This window comes from Anabrus simplex, unplaced genomic scaffold (assembly GCF_040414725.1).
Source record: "Anabrus simplex isolate iqAnaSimp1 unplaced genomic scaffold, ASM4041472v1 ctg00000125.1, whole genome shotgun sequence".
NCBI classification, from domain to species: Eukaryota; Metazoa; Arthropoda; class Insecta; order Orthoptera; family Tettigoniidae; genus Anabrus; species Anabrus simplex.
The window spans coordinates 162,824-179,198 of NW_027130074.1; positions in this window are offsets into that span (position 1 = coordinate 162,824).

Sequence of the window (16,375 nt, forward strand, 5' to 3'; positions counted from 1 at the left end):
TGGAGTACTGTCTGTTTGTGTGTAAATGAGGAGTGAAAAGAAAAATGGATTGCCTAAGTATATTTGTGTGAGGAGGGAGTATAAAGAAGGTGTATGCAATAGAATTGAGATGGATTAAGTGGGACTGTAGTTAAGGAGAAAATGCTGGCAGTATGGAAATTATGAAAGTAGGTCATATGAAAAAAATAAAAGTTAAATGGTGTAGATGCCTTGTTGAGGGGGGTAAAATCGAGGGATTCTTGATGTTTATGTATGTAGTTGAATAGGATGGAAGAAATGGGATAAGTCTAATAGTCTGATGTAAGTGTGGTCCTGTAGATTGAGAAGACTGAGTGAACTAATGGACTTAGAATGGAAACTGTTGGTGTGTAAGTAAAAAAAAATGTTAAATTGTTTTAAGTGCAATGATGAGGGATGTAATATGGTTGTTAGTTGATGTTTAAGTCTTAAGCTTAATAAGGTGAGATGTAGTGGACGAGAATAGTGCGAGAAAGGAGAAGGTGACGTATCAAAGGGAGAGGGAGGGGATGGGCCTTGACCCACCCCAAGGAAGTTAGGCTGGAGCACGTCTGCACGGGAAGAAAAAGGAGAGGGAAGATAGAGAGATGACAATGAACATAGTAGGTGTGACGTACATAGCGGAAGTGTGTGGCAAGCCATGTGTTGGGTCTGGTTTCCGCCAAGCTGGCTTGTCACACATGGTACGGAAGCAATACATTGTCAGCAAGTGTAGGTGAGATAGGAGATCAGTTCTCACGTGGCGAGGCTGGTGGCTGCGATCAACGGGTTGGTGGGCATGTATTCCATACCAGGGCTGACGCAGCGACCAGTCGACTAACAATTTTTTTTTATTTTAGGTGGTAGGTGAGAATAGGGGAATAGGGTAGTTTGTAGTCTGGTGCTTCCTGCACGTATGCTGGCTATCCGCGTACGTGTAGGAGGGCACTGAGTAGATGTAGAGGTAGATGATTTAGTTAAGTAGTTTTAGGAGAGATGTAGTGCCTATTGTTTGTTTGTTCTGTGTTTCGCTCTGCCTTTATTACCTGTAAGCCGATGGTGTTTACTAGGGTGGGTAATAAAGATATGTATGTATGTATGTATGTATGTATGTATGTATGTATGTATCCTTATCTCCTGATCTGTTCGTGAGGGTCATCTCTGGAATGCTGGAATGGCCGGCGATGAATTGGTTCAAGTAAGCAAAAGCGAATATCCAATCCTGGGAAGATCTTGCTACGCAAATAAAACAGAGATTTGGCTTGACCGATATGGACTACTGCTTGTAACAGAATATTTTCAGAAGAACTCAAGCAGTAAGAGAATCCATTGACGACTATGTCACTGGAATTTTAACGCTATTCAACCGTTTGTGTGTCAAGGCCTTCGAATCGGAAGTATTTGATCAGTTTTATCGGAATCTGGCCGCCGATTAAGAACTTTACATAAAACAATCACAGGTTGAGAGCTTGAAAGAAATCACTAGTTTGGGTCGCGAGTTTGAGACAACCGTTTATCAGAATAAATTGTGACGTCCGTCTCCCGTGCCCTCTGATTGTTTCTTCCCCGACGTCACTTATCATGCATCGTCAAAAGCTGTCTCCTTTGGTGCGATTCCTTCTTCATCCCGTTCTCTTGGAAGTTCCGATCGTAAATTTAACTTCGTCTCCCCTACTCGTCGCACTATTAATGCCGTCCAAATTACAATTGAACTGTTGATAAGAAGACTGATGTAGCAAAATGTTGAAATTTTGGGAAATTAGGTCGTTTCTCCAAGTATAGGTAGTCTGAGTCTTCCTTAAAATGTTATAAATTTGGTCTAAATGGTGCCATGCACAATGTATGTCCTAGGTGCAATTCTCAGCAGGGAAACTAAATCCGAGCAGGCGTGATGGCCCATCGTTAGCTCCTGATAGGCATGTGTGTAAAACATTTGGGACCGGGCGAGTTGGCCGTGCGCGTAGAGGCGCGCGGCTGTGAGCTTGCATCCGGGAGATAGTAGGTTCGAATCCTACTATCGGCAGCCCTGAAAATGGTTTTCCGTGGTTTCCCATTTTCACACCAGCAAATGCTGGGGTTATACCTTAATTAAGGCCACGGCCGCTTCCTTCCAACTCCTAGGCCTTTCCTATCCCATCGTCGCCATAAGACCTATCTATGTCGGTGCGACGTAAAGCCCCTAGCAAATAAAACATTTGGGGTCTTCCCTCGTCTGCAACCTGTGCCAAACTTTTTTGCGTATCGCGTTGTTAGGTACCGGATATTGTAGTTCCTTCATGAACCAATCTATTGTGAGTGGCATGAATTTGAAATACCTCCAAGATAGGGAGGACTCAGGGCAATTTATGTCAGCTAATGGCCCTCACCATTCTTTTTTCTTGTAGTTCGTGTACGTGATCCTTTTAAATCTACTCCGCAAGTTCTACGAGTAATTCTTTCCTTTAGTCTGCTCTTTGATGCGTAGGAGTATTGTTTTATTTGTTGTGGGGGGTGACGGATTGTTGTACAAATAAGAGATATGAAAGAAGAGGGGTGTGATATACGGGCGTGGAGATAAGTTGAATAAGTGAAATTATTAACTTTTGTGAAACTGGACCACCATAATGAACTGTGTATTGCGTCGTGTTTGTGTGAGGATAATCTGAATGTATTCGCACGCTTTTGAGCGGTTCAACTGATTGTAATATAATTCGATTCCGAATGGTGGTATACCTCATAGTGACACTTGCTACATCTCGGTAATAGGAGAATTGTGTATGTTTAATTTTTATATTGGTTATCCTTCTCTATTTTCAAATTCATTTACTGTCTCCATTTCTTCGTTTTATTAATTCAATAAATGTTTTCTTGTTATTTGTTGAATTTCTTGGTATTTTGTTTTGAATACTAGGCTCATGGTATTTTTCTGCCGAGAGGCTCACCTCCAGCTCAAGGCTTGTAGCTTGTGGCCTTTCCAATTCGCGATCCGGGCCCCAGTTCTTAGCTAATGTTGTTATATTATGCACGGTGAGCAGCATTTTGTGCGTGCGGGGTGTGGCTCAAAACTCACTTGTTTATGATGTAAACTACACTTTTGAAACTCTGACAAAACAGGGTCTTGAGTCCACTCACCGGGCACCTTATCCCAGATATTCTTTACAGCATTCGCAGCTGTATTAACCAAAAATGGCTTTGGTAATGCATTCGACTCTTCTTCATTAAAAGTGTTTATTTTCTTTTTGCATGCATAAAACTTTACGATTCCCCTTTCAACTGCGTTACACTTAGTATCGGATAGAAATGACATGGTGTCTTTACTCTACAAATGTTTCTTTCACACTGACGTCATTTCGACACTGCAATTTACATATGTTGTTCACCTCCCGACGTGCACTGCAACACAACCAATCAAAGAGCATTCACACAAGCCGCAAGGTCTGTTTAATTGTTGGTCCACTATGCTCCTTGTAAAGAGTTTTAAATGATGGACATCCTGACTCATGCATCTCTATAATTTCACACGCTGATCGTAGATACTCACGCAACCATTCCTTCTTTTCACAACCCTTAAAAAGAACAAGATCTGCTCTTGACAAGTAAGCGTTCATGATCAAAGAAAGAAAGCGATAAGGTATTCGTTTTCTTCCCACTGCAGACGTAATATTGGCGCACACAACACAGTGCAGTCCAACACAGTCACCTCTTTAAACACAAATTAGTTGCCGTTTACTTTCAAGCCTTATACATCAACTATTAATGTTCTTGTCATGATGGAATAAAGCGCTCCACTCTGTATCACAGAGACTAAAGAAAACTTCACACTCATACTATCTCTAAAGGCTTGAGTTTTCTAGAGAGTGACCTTGATAACGGACAAGTCTAGACATGCATAACCATGTCGACGTCATCGCTGCGTGTTAAAAGCAAAATAATCTTAGTATCGCAGGTGCTCAGTCCCGTCGCAGACATTCTGTCGGATGGGGGACGTAAAGCCTTAAGCATAAGATCTCGTCGTCATGGTTATGCATGTTAAGACTTGTTCGTAACTGTCGGATGGAGACATAATGCATTGAGTTGACCTCTTTGGCCCTCTCCAAGATGGTGTCGGGAAGGGTGCATGTCGAGAAGGGCAGCTAGCTTTAAAACTATAATCTTCTGAGGTTAGGCACCCTCTAAGGCAGTGTCGGGGAAGGGGACGTCGCGAAGGGCACCTGTTCAAAATCCGCACCAAACAAGTGCATGTAGTTAGGACCTGTCAAGTTGGCAGCTGTCATCTTGACAGCTGTTTAAATTCCGCGCCCCATGTTGTTAAGATGGCAGGAGTGTGGTTAGAGTCTGTCAAGGTGGTAGCAGTGAGTGTAGCGACGTTCACCTGTGCAGGAAAGTGAAGTTAGTTTACGTCATGGTGACAGCTGTCCTCTTGACAGCTGTTCAAATTCCGCGCCCATGTGGTTAAGATACCAGCAGTGAGGTTTGGACCTGTTAAGATAGCAGCAGTGAGGTTTGGACCTGTTAAGATAGCAGCAGTGAGGTTTGGACCTGTTAAGATACCAGCAGTGAGGTTTGGACCTGTTAAGATAGCAGCAGTGAGGTTTGGACCTGTTAAGATAATAGCAGTGAGGTTTGGACCTGTTAAGATAACAGCAGTGAGGTTTGGACCTGTTAAGATAGCAGCAGTGAGGTTTGGACCTGTTAAGTTAGCAGCAGTGAGGTTTGGACCTGTTAAGATAACAGCAGTGAGGTTTGGACCTGTTAAGATAACAGCAGTGAGGTTTGGACCTGTTAAGATAGCAGCAGTGAGGTTTGGACCTGTTAAGATAGCAGCAGTGAGGTTTGGACCTGTTAAGATAACAGCAGTGAGGTTTGGACCTGTTATGATACCAGCAGTGAGGTTTGAACTTGTTAGGATAGCAGCAGTGAGGTTTGGACCTGTTAAGATAACAGCAGTGAGGTTTGGACCTGTTAAGATAACAGCAGTGAGGTTTGGACCTGTTAAGATAACAGCAGTGAGGTTTGGACCTGTTAAGATAACAGCAGTGAGGTTTGGACCTGTTAAGATAACAGCAGTGAGGTTTGGACCTGTTAAGATAACAGCAGTGAGGTTTGGACCTGTTATGATACCAGCAGTGAGGTTTGAACTTGTTAGGATAGCAGCAGTGAGGTTTGGACCTGTTAAGATAACAGCAGTGAGGTTTGGACCTGTTAAGATAACAGCAGTGAGGTTTGGACCTGTTAAGATAACAGCAGTGAGGTTTGGACCTGTTAAGATAACAACAGTGAGGTTTGAACCTGTTAAAATAGCAGCAGTGAGGTTTGGACCTGTTAAGATAACAGCAGTGAGGTTTGGACCTGTTAAGATAACAGCAGTGAGGTTTGGACCTGTTAAGATAGCAGCAGTGAGGTTTGGACCTGTTAAGATAGCAGCAGTTAGGTTAGCCACATTTAAAATTCCGCGCCAAACACGTTTACGTGTTTAGGACCTGTCAAGATGGCTGCAGTGAGGATAGCCATTTAACTTGTTCACAGAAAAGTAATGTTGGAACCTGTCAAGATGGCAGCGAGGTTAGCGACCGCCTCTTGTCCAAAAAAGTTGGGTTAGCTTCATTCAAGGTGACAGCTGTCAGAACTACGTGCTTTTGTATAAACAAGCCCACGAGCTGGTGACATCACGGATCACGTGTTCACGACGTCATGGGATCAATGACCTTTGCTGGAGTCATTGTCCACGGGTGCTGACTCAGCTGACGCCAGTGACTTATAACATACCACTACTGCATTCGTCAAGTGAAAGATAGGGATATTGATGATGCCATCGTATCACTTGGCAAAGCAATTATAATATTGACATGATAAAGACTTCTGGGGTTATGCCGTGCGCAAAAGTCTATATCATGTCTATAATTGGGCCTACGGGCCGTGAGTGCAACAATGGCAAAATCATAATATCAATCATGACATACAAAGTTACAAAGTTTGGGCACGGAAAACTTGGGAGAAAAGAGACATGTTGCTCGATTATGTGGTATGTTCCGAAGTGTCAGTGGAGAGATGGCGTGGAGTGACACTAGTAAATAACTTTGAGTGGTGTCTTTAAAAGTAGGAAAGATAAAATTGGAATTCAAGAAGACAAATTGGGGAAAATATTTGTTTATAGCAAGCGGAGTTGGGGATTGGAATAACTTCAGTCTTAAAATATTACTAAAATTTATTAGGATTAACCTATTCAATACAATTGTATTTGCACATTTCAATTCGGACCAAACATGAAATTTGTAACATGTAATTGGAATAACTTACCAAGGGAGATGTTCAATAAGTTTCCAATTTCTCTGCAATCATTTAAGAAAAGGCCAGGTAAACAACGGATAGGCAATCTGCCACCTGGACGACTGCCCTAACTGCAGATCAGTAGTGATTGATTGATTAATTGATTGACAATCGACATATCGAAACTGCAAACACATGCTTGACAACAATAATGAAGCGCAACGGCCAACTTGTATTCTAGAGTGCCTATGAGTATAGTGGTAATTGGTGGTGTACGCTTCTGATAGTGCTGGGAAAGGAGCGGAGAAGTTGCTCGCGCAACATGAATCGGTGTCTCCTATTGCCTCTGTTGTCTCCACTTCCTCCGCTAGAACCGTCATGCAAGGAAAGGAGCGGAGTAGTTTGTTTTAGTATCACCTACTTTAAGTAGAGCGACAACGCGGCCGAGCCGTTGGATTGTTACGTATGGTGCCGTTTTTAAGCAACAGTTGTAGTAGTGTTCTTTTGAATGAAGAACCTACCGTATATTATATAATACCGATACATAATTTAATGTAACAATAATTCATAATTTTTTCATGTATTAAAGCGAAGTCTGTTATAAAAAGGCAGCTTCATAATAAATACAACCAATTTTTTCGGAGCCACAGCCATACACCAAATAAATAAATAAATAAATAAATAAATAAATAAATAAATAAATAAATAAATAAATAAATAAATAAATGTATGTTTCAGTCAAGAAGGAACGAAGTTCATGGCTACATACGGTACTTGAAGAAATATTTGGAGTTTCCATGTCAGAAAAGCAAAGTGTTTGCTCCTTCTCGCGATAAAGCATTTCTTCTTGCTGTGATTATATGTCTGGCAGCAGAAAACATTCTCTCCGCTGAGACAGAGGTAGCTGAATACAAAGGTAGTATCCAAATATTTCATCAAGTGGATCAGATTTGTTCGCCATTTGAGCCCAGTAGTTGGCAGGGTCGGTCAACCTATGCTCTGGCTTTAATTCCACGTACTGCCTTAGTAGTATCGTGGTATTCGACGTAGGCGTCGCAACACGTCGCTTCTCCGCCACCTTTGCATCCATTAAACGCTAAGAGATTACGTCTGCCTTCGTTTCTTCCTGCAGCAGACTTTTCTCTCAACGATGTAGAACTTTCTGCTGCTGCTTGTAGCCTGTCACGTCTTTGGATCGTGGTCCTTAGCTCGACTTCAACCTGAAAAATTGTCACATGCTTGGTTTTGTGAAAGGAATATGCTATATCGACAGTGAACAAATCGTGCTTTTGTTCCATTAAAAATTGTAACACTAACCTGTTTCCGTGCTTCTTCTGCATGATATGGTTTTCGAAATCCATCCTTTTTGTACCTAGGATCAAGAAAAGTTGCCGCCCTTGTCACAGAATGAGTTTCATATGCAAAAATTTGCGTTTTTACGGCTTCCAGACTTGCTTCTAGGACCATCCGTCCCACAGTAGTTGCTGGTTTTTCTACTTCCGTAGAAAGAGAGATAAACAACCGTTGCACCAAAGGGATCACGTGAGTAAACGTGGTGCATAGTTCTCCGGGTAACATGATAGTCACCGTTTCGAATTGGTCTAGAATTGCTAGGCACTCCTCTAAAGTCAACCATTCGTCAGCTGGAAAAAGTTGAGGTCATACATTGTATTCAAATGTTACAAAAATACAAGGTTTTCAATACAATACCCTGCATTCGTAATTCTCACCTGCTAGAGCTTGCGGCGCATTCACAAGTTCTGACCGAGCCACTATGAGTTGGTCCTTTACCTCGCGGAGACGGCGCATCATGGCAAGCTGGTTGTTCCATCGGGTCGAACAGTACTGAATATGCCGGAGTGGCTGCTTACCGGACTCTAACTGTTGAAGTTGTTATTTATGGTTTGCAAGAGTACTTTGCCTAGAAGACAAATTAGGAAACAAACACTAGCAGCAGGCCCGGAGCTAATGTATTATTATAAGCCAGAGTTCGGCAAAACTTATAACCCTAACCTTACTTTTACATTTGTTGTGACACACTTGCTTGAAATAAGTGACAATATTTGTGCAAGTATCCAGAAGCGTACGAAAAGGGAACGTTCTCTTTACAACATCACGTATGGCCTAATTAATTGTGTGCGCTACACAGGGAACATGGCTGATATTTAGCTTTCGTACCGCAGCTACCATATTTGCAGCGTTATCTTTAGTAATTGCTGGCACTTTACCAGACAACTGCCAGGAATGTATGATGTTTGACAAGCGGCTAGCGATATGCTCCGCGGTATAACTTCCTTTCAGAATTTCCTTTGCCAGACATGCGGACATCAATGCATTTGACGCCTTTTATATAAAATGGGCAGTCATAGTTATGTACGGGTCTTGTCTATTGAATGTCCAACAGTCGTTAAAACGACATTTTTTGCTCCTGCCAGTTGGATGTTCAGCTTATTGCGTACTTCGTCATGCATTTCGCCTGGAATTCCCTAAGAAAAAATAAATATAACCTACGTTTCGATCACAGAAATAGCTGACAATTAATTGTAATACGAGTTCATTTTCCATCTACCTCTGACAGAGTTTGGCGACGTGATTTAAATCGATAAGAAACTTCCTGAATCCTTCATCCAGGACAATGTTGAGCAGTTGCATATAACAAACATAGCCAAACTCCGATTCAAGCGCTTATGCTCTTCACTCCCTGGGGCGAAGACCTCACTTGTTTGGTTCCAAACACTGCTTATGCAGCACCTCCTAGAGAACAAGCCCTGGCAACACGATTCGGAGTAACTGATGACGTATATGCGCGTGGGCCCATGCCAGTATCTCAGTTACCTTGGTGTCGTTATTAGGACACGTTTCCCTGTTATGTGTGTTTTCATCTATTATATTAATCTTAATCGAGTTTTGTGTGTTAACACTCGGTTAATATTCCTATTAATGTAAGTTCATTTAAAGGTTTTAGTACTTATAAATTGTTAATATTAATAAATTGTGTTTAAAGTGCCGGCATGGCCGCCACGAGGAGTTAGAACTGAGGGTATTTTTAATGGTGTGTTGCTGTGAATTGCGATCACTGTTTTTCAAATTATGAATAACGATGCCTCAGAAATGCAGTGCTTGAAATTGTAAGGGCAATTATCGCACTGGCTCTAAAGTGAGTTGTTTTCTCGTTTTCAATTGACGAGTCGGAGAGAGCTAAGTGGTTAAGATCTATTCGCCGACATGACTTAGTTCCTTCCAAAAATGCGAAGGTAAGTCTTATTTATTACTGTGTTATACCTGATTTCAAACATTCAACGACATAAGTTGTGGAGCCCTGTGTTGTAGGTGTGCGAGCTCCAGTTCAAAACTCATGAGGTTGAATGGACGATCAGCATGTGACTGCACCTTTATCTAATCCAAGGCTTGTGGATAGGTCTCTAATATATTTGCTATTTATAAATGAAATAGATTTTTCGGGGTGATTTATACTTTACTGATTTAAGCATTTGCTGTATTGAATATACCAGTTATTACATTTAGTTTGGGATGTGCTGAATATTGACATTACTTTATAGACTACTGGTGTGGGTATAGTGATATTCTAGCAAAAGTTGTACATTATGATGGCATGTGAGGTATTGGCTTTCAAATATTCTTACTCTGCTGGAGCCCTAACTGCAAGTGAGCCAGTTCGATATATTATATCACATGACGGAATATACCTCTTAGTGTGGGATAGTATTTTAAATTCAGGCTAGAGAGCAATGTTATTGTGTTTATTGCAGTTAGGTTCTATATAATTATTGTAAATTACATTCACTGTGCTATTCATTTTATATTAAAATCAACCAGATATATCTAATGACATGGCATAGTCCTGTGAAGTAAGCGGTACCATCAATTAATAGATGAGTGCATATATATCTAGGTGAATGCATTCTAATTTGGACTAAACATTTTAGGAGCTGTTCCTTCTCAGTTTCCAAACTGCCCAGAGTACTTGTCTGACACCACATCTGCCCACTGAGAAGCTCCTAATGATAGGCGTGTTCAAGTAGACAACGAAAGTTTTGGTCAAGCCTCTTGCTCAAAATTTATAGACCTATCAAGATCATGTCAGTACTGTTTCTGTCAAGAACTTCCAGGATTTTAAAGAAGAATTAAGTTCAACATCTGTAGAACAAGACTGGAAGTGCATTGAAAAGGAACAGTGTGTTTACCTCATTTTAATGGAGGAAGAGCCTATCCCACATCTTCATTGCTGTGTTAAGATCAGCTGAGGGGCGGAGGCTTTCTCATTTTTAGAGTACATTACTATTATTAATTACTGAGTTGATGAACCTCTATGAATTCCATAGAAAGGGAATGTGTAAACTCTGAATTCAGGGCTAATCACTGTAAGTTCCTTCAGCAGCAAACATTCTTGTTTGAGTAATTGCAAATTCAATTATGAATTTCCTATTCCAGCATTATAATCTATTCAAAATCTGGTTATGAATTTTCTCTTGGAGAAAGTACTCTTTCGAGCTTTTTTTTTTGCATGTAATGAATGTAACATGTATCTCTGAAAAATTGCGGATTAATTATTAATCGATCTCACGTGTGTCATATCTATACAATGCAGCTGGTTCATAATGCATGAAATGAGTACTTCAATGTGTGTTCTGTTACATTTTTATTACTGTAATGGCAGGGATGCAAGTTCTTAATATGGTTTCTTAGGATTTTAACAATTACTGTTCATAGAGATTTCCTTTTATGTTTTCTTATATCATGTTCACCTCATGTCCATTTCAATTTTGAGCAACCTGGTGAAGTTAAATAGAAAACAATTTCAGAAAATGTCGGAGTGAAGGTCAGATCAAATGTTATCAGAATTGGCATGCTACTTTTCAATTGTAAGTTCATATATTTTAGTAAGTTGTTTTATTTCCAGTTTAATTTCTTTTTCCCCCTGTTCTGGTTACCTGAATCAGGGACCAAAATAATATGAGTACATTTATATACACTAGGGAATGCGAATATAATTTTGATGACTTGAAGAACAAACTATTTTTGGCATGTATTGTAATCATTCTCTTTGCATAACAGCCAAATTTTGTGAGCTCTTCATCCCCTTAACTTGTGTTAGGCTTCTGTTGTAAAAAAATGTTTACCTGTTTTCATGACCGACAACAGTGAGCATTACAGCTTGTATGTTCCTTACTGTAAGTAAGGTAGTTTATATTGTAATGGCCACAGCGTCCGCCATGTCAACTGGCAGTGAGCATTACAGCTTGTATGTTCCTTACTGTAAGTAAGGTAGTTTATATTGTAATGGCCGTAGCGTCCGCCATGTCAACTGGCAGTGAGCATTACAGCTTGTATGTTCCTTACTGTAAGTAAGGTAGTTTATATTGTAATGGCCATAGCGTCCGCCATGTCAACTGGCAGTGAGCATTACAGCTTGCATGTTCCTTACTGTAAGTAAGGTAGTTTATATTGTAATGGCCGTAGCGTCCGCCATGTCAACTGGCAGTGAGCATTACAGCTTGTATGTTCCTTACTGTAAGTAAGGTAGTTTATATTGTAATGGCCATAGCGTCCGCCATGTCAACTGGCAGTGAGCATTACAGCTTGTATGTTCCTTACTGTAAGTAAGGTAGTTTATATTGTAATGGCCGTAGCGTCCGCCATGTCAACTGGCAGTGAGCATTACAGCTTGTATGTTCCTTGCTGTTAGTAAGGTAGTTTATATTGTAATGGCCATAGCGTCCGCCATGTCAACTGGCAGTGAGCATTACAGCTTGTATGTTCCTTACTGTAAGTAAGGTAGTTTATATTGTAATGGCCGTAGCGTCCGCCATGTCAACTGGCAGTGAGCATTACAGCTTGTATGTTCCTTACTGTAAGTAAGGTAGTTTATATTGTAATGGCCGTAGCGTCCGCCATGTCAACTGGCAGTGAGCATTACAGCTTGTATGTTCCTTACTGTAAGTAAGGTAGTTTATATTGTAATGGCCGTAGCGTCCGCCATGTCAACTGGCAGTGAGCATTACAGCTTGTATGTTCCTTACTGTAAGTAAGGTAGTTTATATTGTAATGGCCATAGCGTCCGCCATGTCAACTGGCAGTGAGCATTACAGCTTGTATGTTCCTTACTGTAAGTAAGGTAGTTTATATTGTAATGGCCATAGCGTCCGCCATGTCAACTGGCAGTGAGCATTACAGCTTGTATGTTCCTTACTGTAAGTAAGGTAGTTTATATTGTAATGGCCGTAGCGTCCGCCATGTCAACTGGCAGTGAGCATTACAGCTTGTATGTTCCTTACTGTAAGTAAGGTAGTTTATATTGTAATGGCCATAGCGTCCGCCATGTCAACTGGCAGTGAGCATTACAGCTTGTATGTTCCTTACTGTAAGTAAGGTAGTTTATATTGTAATGGCCGTAGCGTCCGCCATGTCAACTGGCAGTGAGCATTACAGCTTGTATGTTCCTTACTGTAAGTAAGGTAGTTTATATTGTAATGGCCGTAGCGTCCGCCATGTCAACTGGCAGTGAGCATTACAGCTTGTATGTTCCTTACTGTAAGTAAGGTAGTTTATATTGTAATGGCCGTAGCGTCCGCCATGTCAACTGGCAGTGAGCATTACAGCTTGTATGTTCCTTACTGTAAGTAAGGTAGTTTATATTGTAATGGCCGTAGCGTCCGCCATGTCAACTGGCAGTGAGCATTACAGCTTGTATGTTCCTTACTGTAAGTAAGGTAGTTTATATTGTAATGGCCATAGCGTCCGCCATGTCAACTGGCAGTGAGCATTACAGCTTGTATGTTCCTTACTGTAAGTAAGGTAGTTTATATTGTAATGGCCATAGCGTCCGCCATGTCAACTGGCAGTGAGCATTACAGCTTGTATGTTCCTTACTGTAAGTAAGGTAGTTTATATTGTAATGGCCATAGCGTCCGCCATGTCAACTGGCAGTGAGCATTACAGCTTGTATGTTCCTTACTGTAAGTAAGGTAGTTTATATTGTAATGGCCGTAGCGTCCGCCATGTCAACTGGCAGTGAGCATTACAGCTTGTATGTTCCTTACTGTAAGTAAGGTAGTTTATATTGTAATGGTCATAGAGTCCGCCATGTCAACTGGCAGTGAGCATTACAGCTTGTATGTTCCTTACTGTAAGTAAGGTAGTTTATATTGTAATGGCCATAGCGTCCGCCATGTCAACTGGCAGTGAGCATTACAGCTTGTATGTTCCTTACTGTAAGTACGGTAGTTTATATTGTAATGGCCATAGCGTCCGCCATGTCAACTGGCAATGAGCATTACAGCTTGTATGTTCCTTACTGTAAGTACGGTAGTTTATATTGTAATGGCCATAGCGTCCGCCATGTCAACTGGCAGTGAGCATTACAGCTTGTATGTTCCTTACTGTAAGTAAGGTAGTTTATATTGTAATGGCCACAGCGTCCGCCGTGTCAACTGGCAGTGAGCATTACAGCTTGTATGTTCCTTACTGTAAGTAAGGTAGTTTATATTGTAATGGCCGTAGCGTCCGCCATGTCAACTGGCAGTGAGCATTACAGCTTGTATGTTCCTTACTGTAAGTAAGGTAGTTTATATTGTAATGGCCATAGCGTCCGCCGTGTCAACTGGCAGTGAGCATTACAGCTTGTATGTTCCTTACTGTAAGTAAGGTAGTTTATATTGTAATGGCCATAGCGTCCGCCATGTCAACTGGCAGTGAGCATTACAGCTTGTATGTTCCTTACTGTAAGTAAGGTAGTTTATATTGTAATGGCCACAGCGTCCGCCATGTCAACTGGCAGTGAGCATTACAGCTTTTATGTTCCTTACTGTAAGTAAGGTAGTTTATATTGTAATGGCCGTAGCGTCCGCCATGTCAACTGGCAGTGAGCATTACAGCTTGTATGTTCCTTACTGTAAGTAAGGTAGTTTATATTGTAATGGCCGTAGCGTCCGCCATGTCAACTGGCAGTGAGCATTACAGCTTGTATGTTCCTTACTGTAAGTAAGGTAGTTTATATTGTAATGGCCATAGCGTCCGCCATGTCAGCTGGCAGTGAGCATTACAGCTTGTATGTTCCTTACTGTAAGTAAGGTAGTTTATATTGTAATGGCCATAGCGTCCGCCATGTCAACTGGCAGTGAGCATTACAGCTTTTATGTTCCTGGTAGTTTATATTGTAATGGCCGTAGCGTCCGCCATGTCAACTGGCAGTGAGCATTACAGCTTGTATGTTCCTTACTGTAAGTAAGGTAGTTTATATTGTAATGGCCATAGCGTCCGCCATGTCAACTGGCAGTGAGCATTACAGCTTGTATGTTCCTGGTAGTTTATATTGTAATGGCCATAGCGTCCGCCATGTCAGCTGGCAGTGAGCATTACAGCTTGTATGTTCCTTACTGTAAGTAAGGTAGTTTATATTGTAATGGCCGTAGCGTCCGCCATGTCAGCTGGCAGTGAGCATTACAGCTTGTATGTTCCTTACTGTAAGTAAGGTAGTTTATATTGTAATGGCCATAGCGTCCGCCATGTCAACTGGCAGTGAGCATTACAGCTTGTATGTTCCTTACTGTAAGTAAGGTAGTTTATATTGTAATGGCCATAGCGTCCGCCATGTCAACTGGCAGTGAGCATTACAGCTTGTATGTTCCTTACTGTAAGTAAGGTAGTTTATATTGTAATGGCCATAGCGTCCGCCATGTCAACTGGCAATGAGCATTACAGCTTGTATGTTCCAGCACCGCTACTAATATACTGTAAGTAAGGTAGTTTATATTGTAATGGCCATAGCGTCCGCCATGTCAACTGGCAGTGAGCATTACAGCTTGTATGTTCCTTACTGTAAGTAAGGTAGTTTATATTGTAATGGCCGTAGCGTCCGCCATGTCAACTGGCAATGAGCATTACAGCTTGTATGTTCCTTACTGTAAGTAAGGTAGTTTATATTGTAATGGCCGTAGCGTCCGCCATGTCAACTGGCAGTGAGCATTACAGCTTGTATGTTCCTTACTGTAAGTAAGGTAGTTTATATCGTAATGGCCATAGCGTCCGCCATGTCAACTGGCAGTGAGCATTACAGCTTGTATGTTCCTTACTGTAAGTAAGGTAGTTTATATTGTAATGGCCATAGCGTCCGCCATGTCAACTGGCAGTGAGCCCGGCTCGGCACTGTATAGACCCACCCCTTACGGTTCAACTGCGCCAATCACTAGCAGCTTAAGTGCTAGGCAGCCACACTCGCTTCCTCTCGCGGCCCCGTAGCAGAGGAGTATGGAAATGACTCCACGATTAATCTGGAGTGTTCCATCTCGCGATGTTCCTGGATCCGTCCAGCATCCGGGCGATTCTAGAAGAGCCAGCGGAGGTATATAAGAGAGGAACGACCTGCCTGGAGTGAGTGAGAGTTAGACTGAGTTAGAAGTTGGTGTGGTTCAGTCGTGAGCGACTGCCAGTGTAGTGAAGTGTGTGAACTGCCGTGATTATCGGACTAGTGTGCTACAGTGCGGACTGTCGGCGAAGGAGAGAACGTGTAGCCGTGCGACGCGGGACCTTGTGTGTGTAGTGTGAGGACAAGTGAGAAACGAAGGGAGAGAGAGAGAGAGAGCCCGAACTGTGTAAGTTTGTGTTATGAGCGACAGTTGTATGTAGTCTTGTATAGTATAGTGCGTAGCTAATAAATCTTAGTATTGAAGCTGCCAGTCTAGTGTTAATTGATCATACTACCCCGCCAACTCGCTACAATATGTTATTATTTTTATTGAATAGCTTTTGCTGTACTTACAGGTTGTTTTTGACCTTTGATCAACAAGTTAAATTTTGTAAAAGGAACTGATTACTTTTGATTCTTAAATATACGAAAGAAAGTGTCATATAGGCATATTATTAAAGTTGTTCAGTATTACTCTTTAAAAAACTGAGTTCTATTCTTTTTGCATTTTTAATTGTTCTTCATAATTATTGTGGTATATTACTAATTTCGTTTCCGATATGCGAGCCTACGAGAAATAATATTCGTAGAATGTAATTTAACCAGCGTAGTTTTCAATCATCTTAAGGAATTAGCTTCATCTACTATCCACTCACGCTGGGCCCACGCGTGTGATGTCACGAATCGTATTGCCAGGCCTTGTTCTCT